We start from the raw sequence: 16,044 nt of genomic DNA, 5'->3' as shown, positions 1-16,044 counted from the left end.
TTATCCAAGCATCAACATGATCATGAAATTTAATATTAATTGTATCTCAGATCCATTCTTTCAAGGATGCTGATCTTTCCTTTAATAGCCTAATTACCCTTTTGTCTTGTATTAGCATTTTCAAAAGCCAGAGATTCAAATATTATCTGTTTTGCTTCTGAATTTGGTATCATTCTATTTACTGCTGAAAGACAGCCTTTGTAAGAAATCTGTGAAGGTTTCTTTTGGGCCCTGTAACTTTTGTAAAACTTTTCTTTCCTACTTCTTCAATTCTGACCCAAGCATTCAAGGCTGCCATGTAACATAAATTCAGGGTGTGGTCATCAATTAAAAATTGTCTTTGTATATCAGCATAATTGCCTTCTCCAAGAAGTTGATCTTGGCAAATTTCAATACCTCTAGCCCTATTCCATTGTTCAATGGTCTTAGCCTCATCTTTCCACCAGGTCACGAATTCAATTTTAAGGAAGTAGAGTGTATAAGAGAAATTCAGAGTGAAGGGCAGCCTCAGCCTAAGACAAAAGCAGTATCTTAGAGACAAGGTGACTATTCATTTTTCACCACTGTGGGAGCGTAACCTAAATGTGTGCATCCTGCTGATTAATGGGGATAGTGCTGCTCTTTGTTCCTATAAGTCTAACCTGGAACCCAATGGGTCTTACTACAAGAACTAGGGAAGAACAGGCAGAGAATAATATTGGAACAATATCCAAAAGCAATGCAGGGGCAGAGAGAGCATGTGACACATGGCTATATAATACACAGAGTCCCTGGTTCTCATAGTCACTGAAGGAATTTCCGGTGTGAACAAATTGACTTGTTTAAAAATTTCTGCTTTATTCTCCACAGTTATCAAAGAGGAGAATATCCAAACCACAGATCATCATTAACATAGGTCATCTTTATCCACAGATATCTGCTTGTTGTATCTAAACAGCTTCCATTGTGTGGCATGAGAGAGCCATGAAAAAAATGTGAGTTTGGCTTTAATTCTATCATGTATTAGAAAGTAACTAAAAACCAAGTGTCATAAAGAACAAATGAAATGATGTATCTGAAATTCTTGCCTAAGTGCTCTGTATATATGTCTAGATCAAATTAGAGTAAGTTATTTGAACTATCAGTATCTAGAAAATTCTATCTAATTAGGGAAATAGAAAAAAAAGGTGAGTAGCTATATAGAAAAGTATCATTAAATACCCAAAGTCACATACATATAAAACATATATAAACGTGAATAATTAATAAATTTTAGTTTTTGAGGCAAGATTTCATTCTGTAGCCCAGGCTAGACTCTAACTAATGATCCTCCAGCCTCAGTCTTCCAAGTGCTGGTATTTATTTATTTCTATAACAATTCACATATGGATGCCAACTCTGCAGTTTGTGATATAAGTACCCTGACATGTTATTTAAAGGAGTAACTGTTACATTGGACATTTATGCTTATTACCTTTGTAAACTGTACACATAAGTCAGAAGTAACAGATACAAATTTAAACAAAATTAATTTTTAAGTTATATGCAAGTTTTATTATAAATTATACATTTTTATTACTCTACATATTGAGTAACATGCAGGACACTGGTCTATCAAAAGTACAGTTTCATTCTTAACTCCAACTCTTTAATGAGCATAGGCAAGATATAAACATAGACACATGGATTCATATATGTTTTCTGTTTCCTTTCTGATTAAACCTCAGTCCTTGTCTTCCTTTCTCTCAGTTACTGGACCTCAGCAGAGACATGGAATGCTTTCCAGAACATAGATTTAAATGAGGCGCCTGCTCAGTGGGCTTACAACCTAATTAGACAGAGACAGTTGACCAACATATGCCCACAGACTACAGTTGGCCACTTATTTATTCCCTAATTAACATAAAGCAGCAGGAGGACAAGCCTGCCTGTGCTCGGTGTGCGAGAACGTCTGTGTGCACTGTAGAACTCTGTGGGAAACAAGGCTGCTTCCTCGTTGGGGGCTTTCTGTATGCTTCCTCTGGTTCCTTGCTTGTCTCCATAATTAATATTCCCAGGCATATCTTGCTGAGACTGTATTTGGCCAAGCAAACAGCCCCCGCAGCACAGCGGAACCGTTTGCTTCAGCTGTCGTGTTGATCAGGTCACTGGATGGTGGATTCCAATGTTGTGCATTCAACTCTCTTGAGAAGCTCAGCCAACGAGTGCCAAGTGGCTTCTCTACAATTGAGTAATTTAGTAATTCCAGCTACAGGGATGGTTTCCTCCTAAGAGTTTTCAATTATAAAGGTCATGTGGTTTCTTTCTTCTTGAATCTTCTTTAAGTTTTAAAATTGTTCCCGCTCTGTTTTCAGATGATTCTCAAAAGAACTTGAAGTGAGAGAACTCACAGTGCTCCAGCATTTAAAAAAACAAGTGTACAAGCCTATTATGATTTGAGAAAAAAGTTAATTCTGAAGTGCATGTCAAGGGCTCACAAATACTTGCTTGAAGGCTCTCAAGAAGGTGATAAATGAGGTCGCTTCTCATCAGTTGTTCAGCCATGGAGGAGGAAGCAAACAAGAAAATTATAGTACAGAAAGGTAAGGCTATGATTCCTAAAGCTACAAGCCCAAGCGCCCCTGGGTCTGCCTGTCCATCACTCTTTTTAACATCCTGGTCCGGAAGCGACCTGGGTTTGCCTGTCTGTCATTCTCTTTAACATCTTGTTCACGCTGACTTATTTCATGTTGACTTAACAAGAGGAACCTTGAGTTTCAGTTTTGAGAAAAGGAAAATTTCGCGGCTTTAGAGCCCTGGGTTCTTTTATCTCTTTGGTATAGTCCTCCCCTTATCATTTACTATTTCTAAATAAGAAAACAACGTAAACATTGGCAAGTAGAAGTTTATTCAATATCTTTTTTTTTTTTTTTTTTTTTTTTTCTGAGCTAGGATCATGCTATGCAGACTAAGCTGGCTTTGAGCTTCCAGTGAGTCTCCTGCCTCAGGCTCCCAAGGATTGGGATTACAAACATGAGCTACCATACTTAGATGAGTGTTTTAACTGTTTAGTGTCAGTGTTTTAAAAATCACATTGAGTGTTGGCTGACATCACCACACCACTGTGCAGTAGACAGGAAAACAACACCGTAAACACTACACAATTAAATTCCGAAGGCAGCAGCTTAATACGCACCTATGCACTGCTTTAATACTAATTCTGAGTCTGCAGACTTACTGCCTTGATTATGAAATAAGAAATAATAGGCAGTTTTATTCAAAGAATTTTAAAATAAACTTTTAGACTTAATGAGATAAAAATGGGCCTGCCTTCACAAGTCAAGTGAAAAACAAAGGTCTGAATCAAAATACCAAAAATGAAACAGAACTCTATATAACAGTCATTTGTAGAACAGAGAGTTCTAGCAATGACAGTACTATTGTTTTATTTGGTTGAGTTTTTATAATTAGATTAGTCATATTTTAGTGTTTGAGTGTTATTTAAATATGTTCTTGATCTTCAACTCTCCTCAGAAATAAAAAGAAAGAAATGTTTATTGTAGATCGTTAGCTTCAGTCCTGTCTCAATGCTCATCTGGCCATGTGCACTTCAACGAAACATGTAGCAAAAGAAGTTTCTTTCATTTCAATGTAAATCTTTACATTTGGAAATTTAATGCAATTTGTTCTTATTCTTCACCCTCCTCTCCCATGTTCATCATGAAAATTTCCTGCAGTGAAACAGGAAATCCACCCAAGTTGATCTAACCTCAGGGCCTCCTCCAAGCATGCTGGAGAATCAGGACTTTGTCACCTCCGAGGATAGAATACATTTGGATTCTGAAGTCACTTGCCTCTAGGACTTGGGCACTAATTTGTTTACTGACTGACTTATTTTAACTTAATATGATATATATGTCCCTTATTACAGTTTTGAAATTGATATTTAAAAAAATCTAAATAAATTAAAACTCTTCAAGGAATAAGTTGACCCTCCCACATAATGAAATAGTTAACTTAAAACTACAGAGTAAATGTTAAATCAAAGTTAGGAAGCATAGTTTAAAAAGTAATTGTAACAACTTGATTCCTAAAATGTAACTGATATACATTTCCTAAGAAATAGCTATTTGCATATAGTTACAGCTATAAGCAAACCAGTCCAATAAAAAATATCATACTTGTGTCGGCATCTGTAAGATGTGGTTGTTTGGGTAGCACTTAATAGGTAGAAGCAAAATTTCTGGGTGCCTGCCAGCTGGCCAGCTGTCTACATTACCCATGGAGAATCAGAACAACGGGATCTTTGGCACATCCAATTACGACGAACAACCTCTAACCCTGTTTTAGGTTACAGCAGCAGATAACATTACCAAAAGGCTGCATTAATTGATTTAGTTTTGAGAAATTGGGGAATTTGAAGATATGCATGAGAATATCTCTCCTAGAGCATGTAGGAAAAACATGGGTGGATTAAATAAGGATTCCGTTTCCTCACAGATGCTCTGTTCAGCATTAAGAGGGGTATAATTATAAGGCAGTCTTTGCTGTCTATGTCATAAAAAACAAGACATTAAATGAGATGTTTGTCACAAATATCTCTAAAAGACAGTGAAAGTTTTGTTACTGGAATGTGGGGATGGGTAGTTCTTCGTGTGGAAACCAGGTAAGCTTGTCCTGAGAGGACCATCATCTGTGTTGAGTCTCATGGACAGACCTCCTGCTTTTGAGAGAATGGAGTCAAGATTGAAGGGTTTGCTGGCTATAGGGTCAGGTAGACTAGAATTAGTGAGGTAATTTAGAGAACTGGAGGAAACTATGTATCATCTGACAACTACACTTGGCCCCAATAAATACGTTGTCTTTGGTATTTTCTTTAGAAATCTAGAGTGATGTCATACAGAACCAGGAACAGATTTTAAGTTAAAGAGTTATAATGTGACACCATGGTAGGAAAGCATATTTAGAAATACCTGGGAGAAATTTCTTGAATAAGACAGTGGGGAGGGCACACTGTCTTTATACTGTGAATGGGGAAGGAACACCACAAAGTTAAGATAGATGGGAAATACAGACATGGGTCAATGAACAGTGAGGATACATGCTGAGAAAAGAGGCATTGCACAATTTGTTCTGTAAACACCACAGACCAAGATGGGGCATCCTAGTACATACCTAGGCAATGAGAAGTTCACTTCTGTATACATGTGTATAACCTATTACTCTTAGGGCCATGTAAAACAAAACAACATGATAGTCAATACAATATAAGAGAAATGGTATCATCAAGAGGAGATAGACATGAGATGAACAAGACTGCTGCTCACGTAATATAGCACAGTATTTTATAGTAAACATTTTTATAAGTAGAAGAGTATACCTGAATAATGATTAAAAATAAATACATAGGAAATACACGAACCTGAAACACCACTTACTATTATCAAGTGCTCTTATGACCTATGCCTATATGTAACTCACACTGCAGTAGGTCTGCTTCACCACAAGTATGTGAATAATGCTGTGTCCTGACATGATGCCCATTATAATCTTATAGAACCCCCATTTTAAGCATGTACCTTGACCATGGCACTGTTTTCCAGTACAGGATTGCAGTCCATTTTAACGAAGGCAAAGGGAACAAAGGAAACCTCAAGATGATTTTAATGTATCTTATCTATAAATAAGGTATTCATCACCCTGTTTTCTTTTTAAATCTATGTCAAAATTTGCATGCATACATGGGTGTGCCAAAAGCCTATCAACACAGAGCAATTGCCACATAAAATATAACTCTGTCCTTTTCCAAAATACTGCTAAAATGACAACAAAACAATCAAATTAAGCAAACCCACTAAAACAAAAAGTAGCTGAAGTGAGAACTGGGTTTGAAGGAAGGAAAACAGTGATTATTGAGACATTCAACACACTGACATGGCGGTCTCTGTGCATATGAGGATGCTTAGTTAGCTTCATGGTCTGTGGAAGATCTGAGGCTTAAGGCATTCAGCTGATGGGGTGGCATGAAGTCACTGAATACCTATGTGATTGTTGTAGTATGACTAAATGTTTTCCCCTCATTTTAAAAGTCTGGACATAGCCATACCTTTAGTAGGCTCATTGTATCTGAGAATCACCTGGCTAAAGCCATGAGAAATTCATTATATCACTTTTGGTCTGAGGCAGTAGTAACTATAACAAGCTTCTGGGGTCTTTCTTTTCTCTCCGGAAGAATGACAATAAGATTTAAATACAAATGTTCCATCTTCATGAGCTCTTAAGTGATGGGGAGACATGGGATTTAACCAGCAGTAGACATGAATCATCATTAAAGAATTAAATATTTTATTTTATTTTTGAAAGTATATAAAATGCAATTGCATTATTTTGCTTTTCTTTTCTTCCCTCCATTCCTTCCCTTATACTCCTCCTCAATCTCTTAAATTTATAACTTCTTTTTTCATTGATTGTTGTTACATCCACATATGTATATACATATATTTCTAAAAATGATGTGCTCAGTCTACATAATATAGTCTCATCAATATGACTGCCAAAAGATGAGCTGAACAAGAATAACAATAGACATGCCAAAGTGGTCAGGAGACTGACCATGAGACTTACGTTGTTTTAACGTGGAAGATCTATAGACTTGCCTGTTGGTGTGGCAAAAACAGATTCAGGCTTTATGGACACAATCTATAGTGGAACTGATAATGCAACCTCACTTCTCACTACCTAGAAATATCCCTCATCCCTGGTTTTCTATAGGAATGGAATTTGAGGTAATTTTGATTTTATGCTGTTATAACAGAAAGTTTGTAATTAGTTAAAAGACTAAAATAAATGTTTACATAAAATACAATACATAGAAAGTGGAATAAGAAGTCTTTCACTACCTGAAAATGAGAAGAGTGTCCCATAGAGTGTATTTGCCAGGGAAGAATTTAGAGTATTCTGTGCAGAATCTGATGAGCCTCAGAGACAGACCAATAGATACTGATAACACAAATTGACATAGTAAAAACATAAGCACATCTTTCTTGTGCTGTAACAATGTATCCTCATTTACCTTTTATACATTAAGCTATGGTTAACTCAATGATAAGGAAGTAACTCAGTAAAATTTACATTAAAATAAAAACAATATAAAAATATAAAAATAAATGGCCATTGTAAGATCAGATAATATTTTCTGAAAAGTTTTTCAGTATAATTATATGTGTTTCTTTGTTTATGTGATGTATATGTTAAGGTATAACTCAAAGTATACTGATTACTAGGATTTCTGTGTCTAGAAAATAAAAATCCGAGCTAGTTATGTAGAATTGACTTGGAACTTATAAGATACATTAATAAAGTTGCTATTGGGCTGGAGAGATAGCTCAGTGGTTAAGAGCACTGGCTGCTCCTCCAGAGAACCTGGGTTCAATATCCAGCACCCACATGGCAGCTCATAGCTGTCTGTAATTCCAGTCCCAGGGGATCTGACACCATCTTCTGATCTCTGTGGACATTGAATGCACCACATGCTCAGATATATATATTTAAGGGAAACATTCATACACATAAAATAAAAATAAATAAAAAATTTAAAATAATTTAAAAGATGCTATCTCAATTAAAAATATTATGGAAGAGAGGAGAAAAAAATCAATATTCAGATTAACAAGATGGCTCCAAAGGTAAGGTTGTTCTCTACCAAACCTTGATGGTCGGTTTTGATCCCTGGGATCCACATGGTAGGAGGTGATAACCAATTCCCCTGCAAGTTACCCTATGAATTTCTCACTCAGTCTTACTCACACAAATAAAAAAGTAAATGTTTTTACAAAGTCAAAATATAAGAAATTAGCATGGAAGTGCAGCATGAGGAGGAGTCGTTTTCTAAGAAGTACATGGATAGGACTTTGTCAAAGAAATACTATAACATTTCCAGGATGGAAAAAAAGGCTTTTATGTAGAAAGTATCCAAAGTTGTCTACAAAAGATAAATAACATAAATTACATCATCATCGACTTTTGAACACTAGAGGTGAGAATAAAGGTCCCAAATAGGAGAAAGACTTGCCTCAAAGGTTTCAAAATCGAAGATGATTGAGAATCCTCAACCTCACTTAAAAATCTTACATAATCCCACTAAAATATTAAATTCTAAAATATCTAATGACTTAGAATTTATGTTTATTAATTTGGCCAAAATGTCAATAAACAGATGAATGGGGTAATAAAAATGTGTCTCATACACAATGGAATTTTATTCAGCTTTAAATAAAAATGAAACTGCAGGAGAATGTATGGAATTGAAAATATTACATTAAGTAAGGCAATACAGACACAGAGGAACAAACTGTTGCTTTCATAGGTAGATCTTGGCTTGAGTGTGTGTGTGTGTGTGTGTGTGTGTGTGTGTGTGTGTGTGTGTGTGTGTGTGTGTATTTATGTGGGAATGATTGTGGGTGAATGACAGAAAACTAGAAAAGGTTCCCTGAGAAGGGTCAAATGAGTCTTAGAGTTCATGTTCAGGGCGGTAGTGAACACATGTGAGATGAAAGTCAAGGATTTAAGTAGGCAGTGGAATCAAAGAAATGAGGGAAGGATGGGGATGTCAGTCAAAAACAAGTATTTATGAAAACAGCAGAAGGAAAAACTTCTATTTTGCATGCTGAAGTAAAATAAAGTAAGGTAAAGATAAGGCCAGGGAGATGCATCTTTCAGTGAGATGTTTGCTGTACAAGTACAAAGACCTGAGTTCAATCCCCACAAACCTATGCAGAACCTGTGGTTCAGGCCAGGAAGACCCTGAAACCCAGCACCATGGAAATAGTGATGAGCAGATCCCTGTGGCTTGGAGGATAACCAGTCTAAGAGAATCAGTGAGCTTTACACTCAAAGGGGGAAAGATCTTTTGAGGACAAAAAATGTAGTTTACTCATTTTTATTTTTAATCTCAGGTGTTGAGCAATCAGCAGAGTCTTGTTTAATGTTTATCAGTGGTTTATGACTATAAGAGCCATAGAATTAGAAGAAAATATGTTTTAGAAACTTAAAAAATTGTTTCCTAAGTTAAAAAAAATCAATGAAAAAGTTGTAAGGTTTTATTGATCAAACTACGGGAACTCCAACCAAACAAAGGAGAATGGAAAAATAGCACTTAAAATATAAAATGTTTCACACCAATAATTTTTTAAATCTACTAAAATAGATGGGAAGATAATAGAGATCAGACTATTTATAAATAAAAACCACCTGATTTCATGGTGAACAATAATTACATAGTCATAGCAATACAATTTCTTGATATTTAGTTGAAATGAGTATTGTGATGGGTGACAGTAAAGAGAGAAAATGAAGAGAAGCCCAGGGCTGCAAAAATGTCACCTCTTCCTGCACATTAATAGAGCATCAACCGATAGTAGCCAATCACAGTGAAGTGGTAGGTGGCACTATTAATTGCTATTCTAAATAAGACAGAAATATCACTGCAAAGTGTAAAAGCATTCAAAGTGTTGGCCTCTTTAATTTTCCCAAAGCTTATTGTGTTTACCTGCAGACAGGAAGACTAGCAATTTATAATCTTTCTTTACAATAAATATATAGCATTGATGCTTCCTGACAAGAAAACTGTACATGGTAAAATGTTAAGTTTATCATTTGAGCCAAGAAAAATCTTATTTAGACCAAAGTTTGTCTTTTTCACATCATGTTTTGTGTTTATATGAAAACAGATGGGATCTATAGCACTGTGAAAAGCACTGTGATGTCCTGTGAAAATGCTGGTGGGTGTGTCTCTGGAACCTGCATACACGATCTCTGGGAGATCAGCAGCTGGCCACTGCATCATTGTGATGACTGCAATAGTATTACAGTTCTCCCACCTACACTTTCAGACAACTTTGGCATACTAGCATATCTGTTTCTTTCCTTGTGTGGAGAAACTCTCTACCTCTCCCTCCTCTCTCCCTCTCTCCAACCATGTTCAGCTCACTGCTCTCACCTCATACAAAGATTAATCCCTGATCTTCCTGTCTTGATAACATACTTTTATGACAGGCTCCTATAGTACTGTTTACCTCTTTCACAGTATAAACAATATGTCACCAAAATATTTTGTATCTTTTTTTTCTTTTATCTTTTTGGATGTGGTTTTATTTTGTTTCTTAGTTTTGATGCTGTATTGGATTTTTATTTTTATTTATTTATTTTTTTGAGAAAACTTAAAGTTGGGTGGATAGTGGAAGGGGGGGATCTGGAGGGACTTGGGGGAGGGGAAATATGATCAAAATATATTTGAATTTGAGAATTGTTTTAAATAATGAAAAATGTATTAATAATAATGAGTTTAAAATATCTCTTAAGTAGAGACTGCTTCGTGTTTACTCCCCATACAATTAACATATGCTGATTAAACCAATCCAATTGATGGTATCTTAGTGATTATATCATTCTTATTCCTCTAATGTTAAAGCTGAAGTTTAATGGATAATAGTTGTAATGGATTCATTGTTTATTTTTCTAATATCTAGATAAAACAAGCCTATGTCACAGACTCGGATGCATGGGTTTCCTTGATTTTTTTCCACCTTCCTTCATATCTCACACCACATGACATCATCAAAGCCATTCTTGGTATTTAATATGAGGAACCTGAAGCCAAACCTCAACATGAGAGTTTTACTTCTGAGCAATGTCACACTGTGATCTTGACAATCATTCAAAGACTTAGGCTTCTGTAGAGTTGACATGCTGCAACCAAGGAACAAGGTGAGATTTACACAGTGGCCAAGGAAATCAAATAGCCGATTGAATAGCTGGTGATGATCAAATATTGATTGAGCACCCCTGTATACTTGTAGAGATAAATGAATGGATCCAATAGGTATCTATGTGCTCTTCAAGAGACTTGAAATTTCATTTAAGCAATATTATCCATTTTTTAAAAATTCTTCATTTTAAAATAGCAAGTGTATTAGTATTTGATACAAAGTATTACTGTTTTACTCTGAAATTTTAGAAATCCTTTAAGGTAATGTTTTTTGCAAATGCTTTACATTCCTGGTTTTGAAAGTTCAAGGATTCTTTTTTTTTTTTTTTTTTTTTTAAGTTCAAGGATTCTATTCAGACTGGAAACAAATACAACAGTCCAAGCCCCCCTGAAGCTAATGTCATCATCATATTCTGAAACACCACCAACCTTTCCTGTGTCTTTAAATTACCACTATCTTTAAATTAAAATTGATTACTCTCATGGAAGGGAATCTACCCCCCACTTCATAATAATAAGTGATGATATGTTCTTTTAATTGTGTTTGCTGATCTAAATGTTCGCTTCCCTTTCATAATCATCTTTGTATATTTTCAGGGTAAATGCTGGAGGGACTCCAGTTTGAAGTGTTAAATTATCAAGTGAAATTATAAGAGCAATTTATAAGAGATAGCTGAAAATTAAAATACAAAAACCGCTTAAGGTAAAATGCATAAGGGGACTCTAGCTGTCATCCTGAGACCCCATGGAACAGATGGAAGTGACTCTCAGGCTTCTGCCTGCTACCTGCTGTTTAATTATACCCTAATTAATTAAAGCAAAGACTCCTGTGTGGTTTCACTAGGAGTGAGCAGGAGGGCAGTCAGAGAGAGACACTTCAATTCAAAAGACTTCCAAATTAAGGCTAATAAGCTCAGGAAGGCAAATTCCACCCACCCATTGTGGTCATTTTAGGAAAACAGCCATCACAAAAGGTGGGCTACCTTAACACAACACAAAGACAAGGGAATAGAGGCTTTGCCCACATGTTATTACTTTTCTAGGGATTATTAACAAAAAAAATAGGTTCCAGGATTGTTGCAACATGCAGAAAGCTAAATTCAATGTATGTTTGCTTGTGGTTAAAAATCAATTCTCACATTATGCTTCTTATGAAACATGACTAACCCATTGAACTTCTAAGTTGAAGTTTTAGCAAGTTAATCTAGGCTGGGAAAACTTCTTACAAAAATATCAGTTAAAATGGGACATGCCACAATGAATAGAAGAGCAGCAGGGAGGCACAGTGTTAAACGTGATGCTCAATCACAGCCTCTAGCCTGGTTGTTGACATTCTGTGTATGTGTGTTTTCATGGATGTACACTTGTTCCTGTGGCCATGTTTTATTTCTTCCATTATTAGTCATTACAACAATAAGAACCTTCTTGATTACATAATAGAGGAAAGACAGTAAGGCATGTTTTGTTTGTTTGTTTCTTTTTTCTTTTTTTTTTTAGAAAACCAACTCAGGAAAATAAAGAACATTTCCATAGCATGCTTCTGGTAGGGCTGTATAAATATTTACATATATATTTGAGGTGACGTCCATAGCTAGAGAAATCTTTGAGCATGGCACTTTTGTTAGGATTAGTCATGTGTCCAGAAACTGTCATGTTTTCTGAAAACTTCGGATGATAGTCTTTTGTTTTCTTATTTCCTAACTGATTGAAAGGAATTTTTAGAGTCATAAGAAATTCTATCCCGAATATTGTTCAGTCTAGTTCTGGTATTATGTCAAAGTAATCAGCAACATACTAGCACATATATTAGATCTGGGTCTCCAGTAGGCATGCACGCAATAAGTGAAGTATTTGAAGTATTTGAAGTACAGTTGTTAGTATTAAAAGGATTATTTGAGAAATCCATTAATATCAATATAAGTTACTGGTACTATTAGTTATTTAATTAGATGGAACCCCAGGGTCGCTCCAGTCTTGTATTAAAGTCTAGAAAGAAGTTAACATTTACACTTGTTTACTTGGAAACTAAATAAATAATGTGTTGTTAGTCAGTGCTGGTTATTCTGTATGTGGAGTATTACTCAGAACACGAGAATATGGGCTCAGAAATCCATCAGTTACCTTCATGTTTGGACAGCGTTGTGCCTGAGCACCATGTGAGACACTGTATGATACACATAGCTACAGTTCTTTGAGCCTGTTCTCTAGTGGGCTGATAGTGTCTTGTGCTTTGGCTTTAAATAGTGAAAATAAGCAGCATATGTTAGAAAAATGCCAGATTAAGACCACCAGAAAGCAGTAGACAATTAAATGCTAATTTACTTATAAAAGGTGATATGGGTATATTCAGATAATTAACCATACTCTTTGTCTTATAGAATATTTTTTATTGTCTCCTTTCACTGCATTAATGAAATTTCAAGGGATGGCCTAGAAGGAGCTCAGAGTGACAACCTTTTGAATAAATATATCACTGATGCAGAAATAATACATGGGTAGAGATGAAGCACATTTACCCCCTTCCCAAGCAAGAGTCCAATACAGTATTTATTATCAGAAAATGTGATAGTAATGACCACATGCAAATGAATACCCACATGTTCTAATAAAATGTTTTCCAATAGCAAGGCAGGAGAAAGGATAGGCAGGGCTGGCAGGCAGAGAGAATATACAGAATATATAGAAGGAGAAATCTGGGAGGAGAAAAAAAAAGCCAGAGAAGGAGGAGGACTCCAGGGGCTAGCCACCCAGCTACACAGCAAGCCATGAAATAAGAGTAAGTTTTACAAAAGTAAGAGAATGTGAAAAGCCCAGAGGCAAAAGATAGATGGGCTAAGTTAAGAAAAGCTGGCTAGAAAAAAGCAAACTAAGGCCAGGCATTTATAATTAAGTATAAACCTCTGTGTGTGATTTATTTGGGAGCTGGGTAGTACCCCCTGCCCCTCAAAAAGAGTAAAAAACAACGATAACAAGAAATCATCTTTAGGTCTCCCCAAATGTCATTTTTAATGTCTTTCTCCCCAAATCTCATTATTAATATCTTTATCTTGTATTAGTCCAGGTCAGAGTATCTTAACTATCTTCCGTAGATCAGCATGGGCAGCTCCTCTGTAGCTTGAAGTGTTCAATCATTTCAGGGGATAAACTGATCACTTTTCACTCGGGAGTCTACCTTCAATAAAGTTTTCACTTAATTTTTTCTTCAGAAGATGATCAAGATTTTGATCCTAAAATATTCGGGAAGTTGTATTGGAGGCTGGAGGCAATAGTTTTATTTTTCATTTTCATTTTCAAAATATTAACTTGTAATAATTCAAGTATTTTGAATTCAATTACATTTTCTCTTTGCAGTGGTGGGCAATCTTTTAATTTCTTCTCATGCAAACCATGCAAATTTGCATGTTAGGCAGTGAACATTGGAGGGAAATGGAGATTAAACATTTTTTTTTTTTAATTCTTTTCAAGACAGGGTTTCTCTGTGTAGCTTTGCGCCTTTCCTGGATCTCCCTCTGTAGACCAGGCTGGCCTTGAACTCACAACGATCTGCCTGCCTCTGCCTCCCGAGTGCTGGGATTAAAGGTGTGCGCCACCACCGCCCAGCTAAACATTTTTTTGAAAGTGTGTATAATTGTAGATTGTATTGGTTTGCCTTTAAACATATATTTTTTTCTTTTGCCTTCTCTCTTGTTCTTTCTCCTCCTTGTCTCTCTCTTTCCCTGCCCTCACTTTATTTTCCAGAGAGTTATTTCACTCTAAACTGCAATGGCCTTTTTTATTAAACAAGTTGGAAGCACCGGCAAGTGACAGGAGAGAGAAGAAAGAAAAAGAGTTGAGGATGACTTGTGGGTTCCTCTCTGACTTCCAACTCACCCGTGGGCTGTATCTACATTATTTCAAGGCAGCGGATGGATTCAGGGAGATTCTCTTGCTCTCGCGGTTTTCCACGGCCACATTTTCTTCTCTTTGACTCTTCAAGAGTATTTGTAACAATTACACCAATTGTGTTTTCCAAAGGTGGGTGTTGAACCATGGAGCCTTGCACACACTTGGCAAGAACTCAGCCCCTGAACTGCGTCAGCCTGTTCCATTGTTGCTGATTGCTGCTGACCTAGTCAGCTATACACACTTCCTCTCTCTTGTTTCAACTCACCTATTTATAGACTGTGTTCTGGGGGCTCAAATGCTGGAATTTGTAGAGTTATAGAATTCAACTCGTCAAATATCTAATTATATTTAGCATAAGACTAACATGGTGACAGACTATTTTTTCTTCTGAATCTGTTCTTTTCCTTTGACTAAGCTAAAACAGAGAGTTTAATAGATTATAAGAACTGAAGTTTTATATGAAATTTATAGATTATGGGATGTACTAGTGCTTTTATACACTACCAAGGACACAATGGTGTTTATATTTATTTGTAATACAGTGCTTAATAATTACTTATACTATCAACCTTATCTTTTTTTAAATGCTCATTTAGGTTTTAATATTTTGTATGTCTCTTTAATATTTTGTTCATATAAAAATAAATTTATAAAAGTAATTTGGTTAAGATATTTCAAATTTCTTCTCCTTAGGACATTGACTTTCTTAAAATGTTACTTTTTAAATGTCTTTTTCCCTTGCTTTGATCAAATAACCGGACAGAAGTACTTTAAGGAGAAAGTATACAAAAGCGTACTCTGGCTCATGGTTCAGGGGTGCAACAGTCCAGCATGGTGAATCCAGGCGGTGGGAGCACAAAGCAGTCAGTCACATTGTAGTCCCTGTGAGGATGCAAAAACAAAAAACAAACAAAACAAAACAATAAAGCAATGAATAAATGCTTGCTGCTACTCAGCTTGCTTTCTCTACTTACATAGTTCAGGATCCCAGCCAGAGAATGATGCCACCTAGAGTGGGCAAATCTCAGTCCAATTAATGTCATCAAAATAATTCCCATAGGCATGCCCAGAGGCCTGTCTCCCAGGTGAGTCTAGATTCTATCAAGTTGACAGTAGTAACCATCATAATTCTAATCCTTGTTATCTTGACACCCAAATATATCACTTTCAAACTGTATTCTTCCCTTGTCCACCTAGGCTCATGAGCATGTTATAATGCATCAGTCCAACTTCAAAAATCCTCATTGTATTTAAAAATTTTAAGTTAAAATATTTTAACTATGAGTATCTTTCTTAGTCACGGCTCTATTGCTGTGAAGAGACACCAAGACAACTCTTATGAAAGAAAACATTTAATTGGGGATTGCTTACAGTTTCAGATGTTTAGTCCATTTTCATGATGGGGAGCATGACAACATGCAGGCAGGTGCTGGAAC

At 36.0% G+C, this 16,044-nt stretch overlaps 1 long non-coding RNA gene across 2 annotated transcripts; it reads left to right on the top strand.

Moving 5' to 3' along the window:
- The first annotated feature begins 263 nt into the window (after positions 1–263).
- Positions 264–15,285, top strand: LOC128106393 (uncharacterized). Of its 2 annotated transcripts, none has more exons than XR_008216689.1 (3): positions 264–974; positions 2,334–2,561; positions 14,462–15,285. It is a non-coding gene; the product is annotated as an uncharacterized LOC128106393 (long non-coding RNA). The 2 variants fall into 2 exon arrangements; XR_008216688.1 differs by lacking the exon at positions 14,462–15,285 and adding an exon at positions 10,485–11,010.
- Positions 15,286–16,044: the final 759 nt, after the last annotated feature.

Source organism: Peromyscus californicus, unplaced genomic scaffold, assembly GCF_007827085.1.
Source record: "Peromyscus californicus insignis strain IS unplaced genomic scaffold, ASM782708v3 Scaffold_9__1_contigs__length_137607984, whole genome shotgun sequence".
Classification (NCBI taxonomy): domain Eukaryota; kingdom Metazoa; phylum Chordata; class Mammalia; order Rodentia; family Cricetidae; genus Peromyscus; species Peromyscus californicus.
This window is presented reverse-complemented; position numbering and strand designations above follow the sequence as displayed.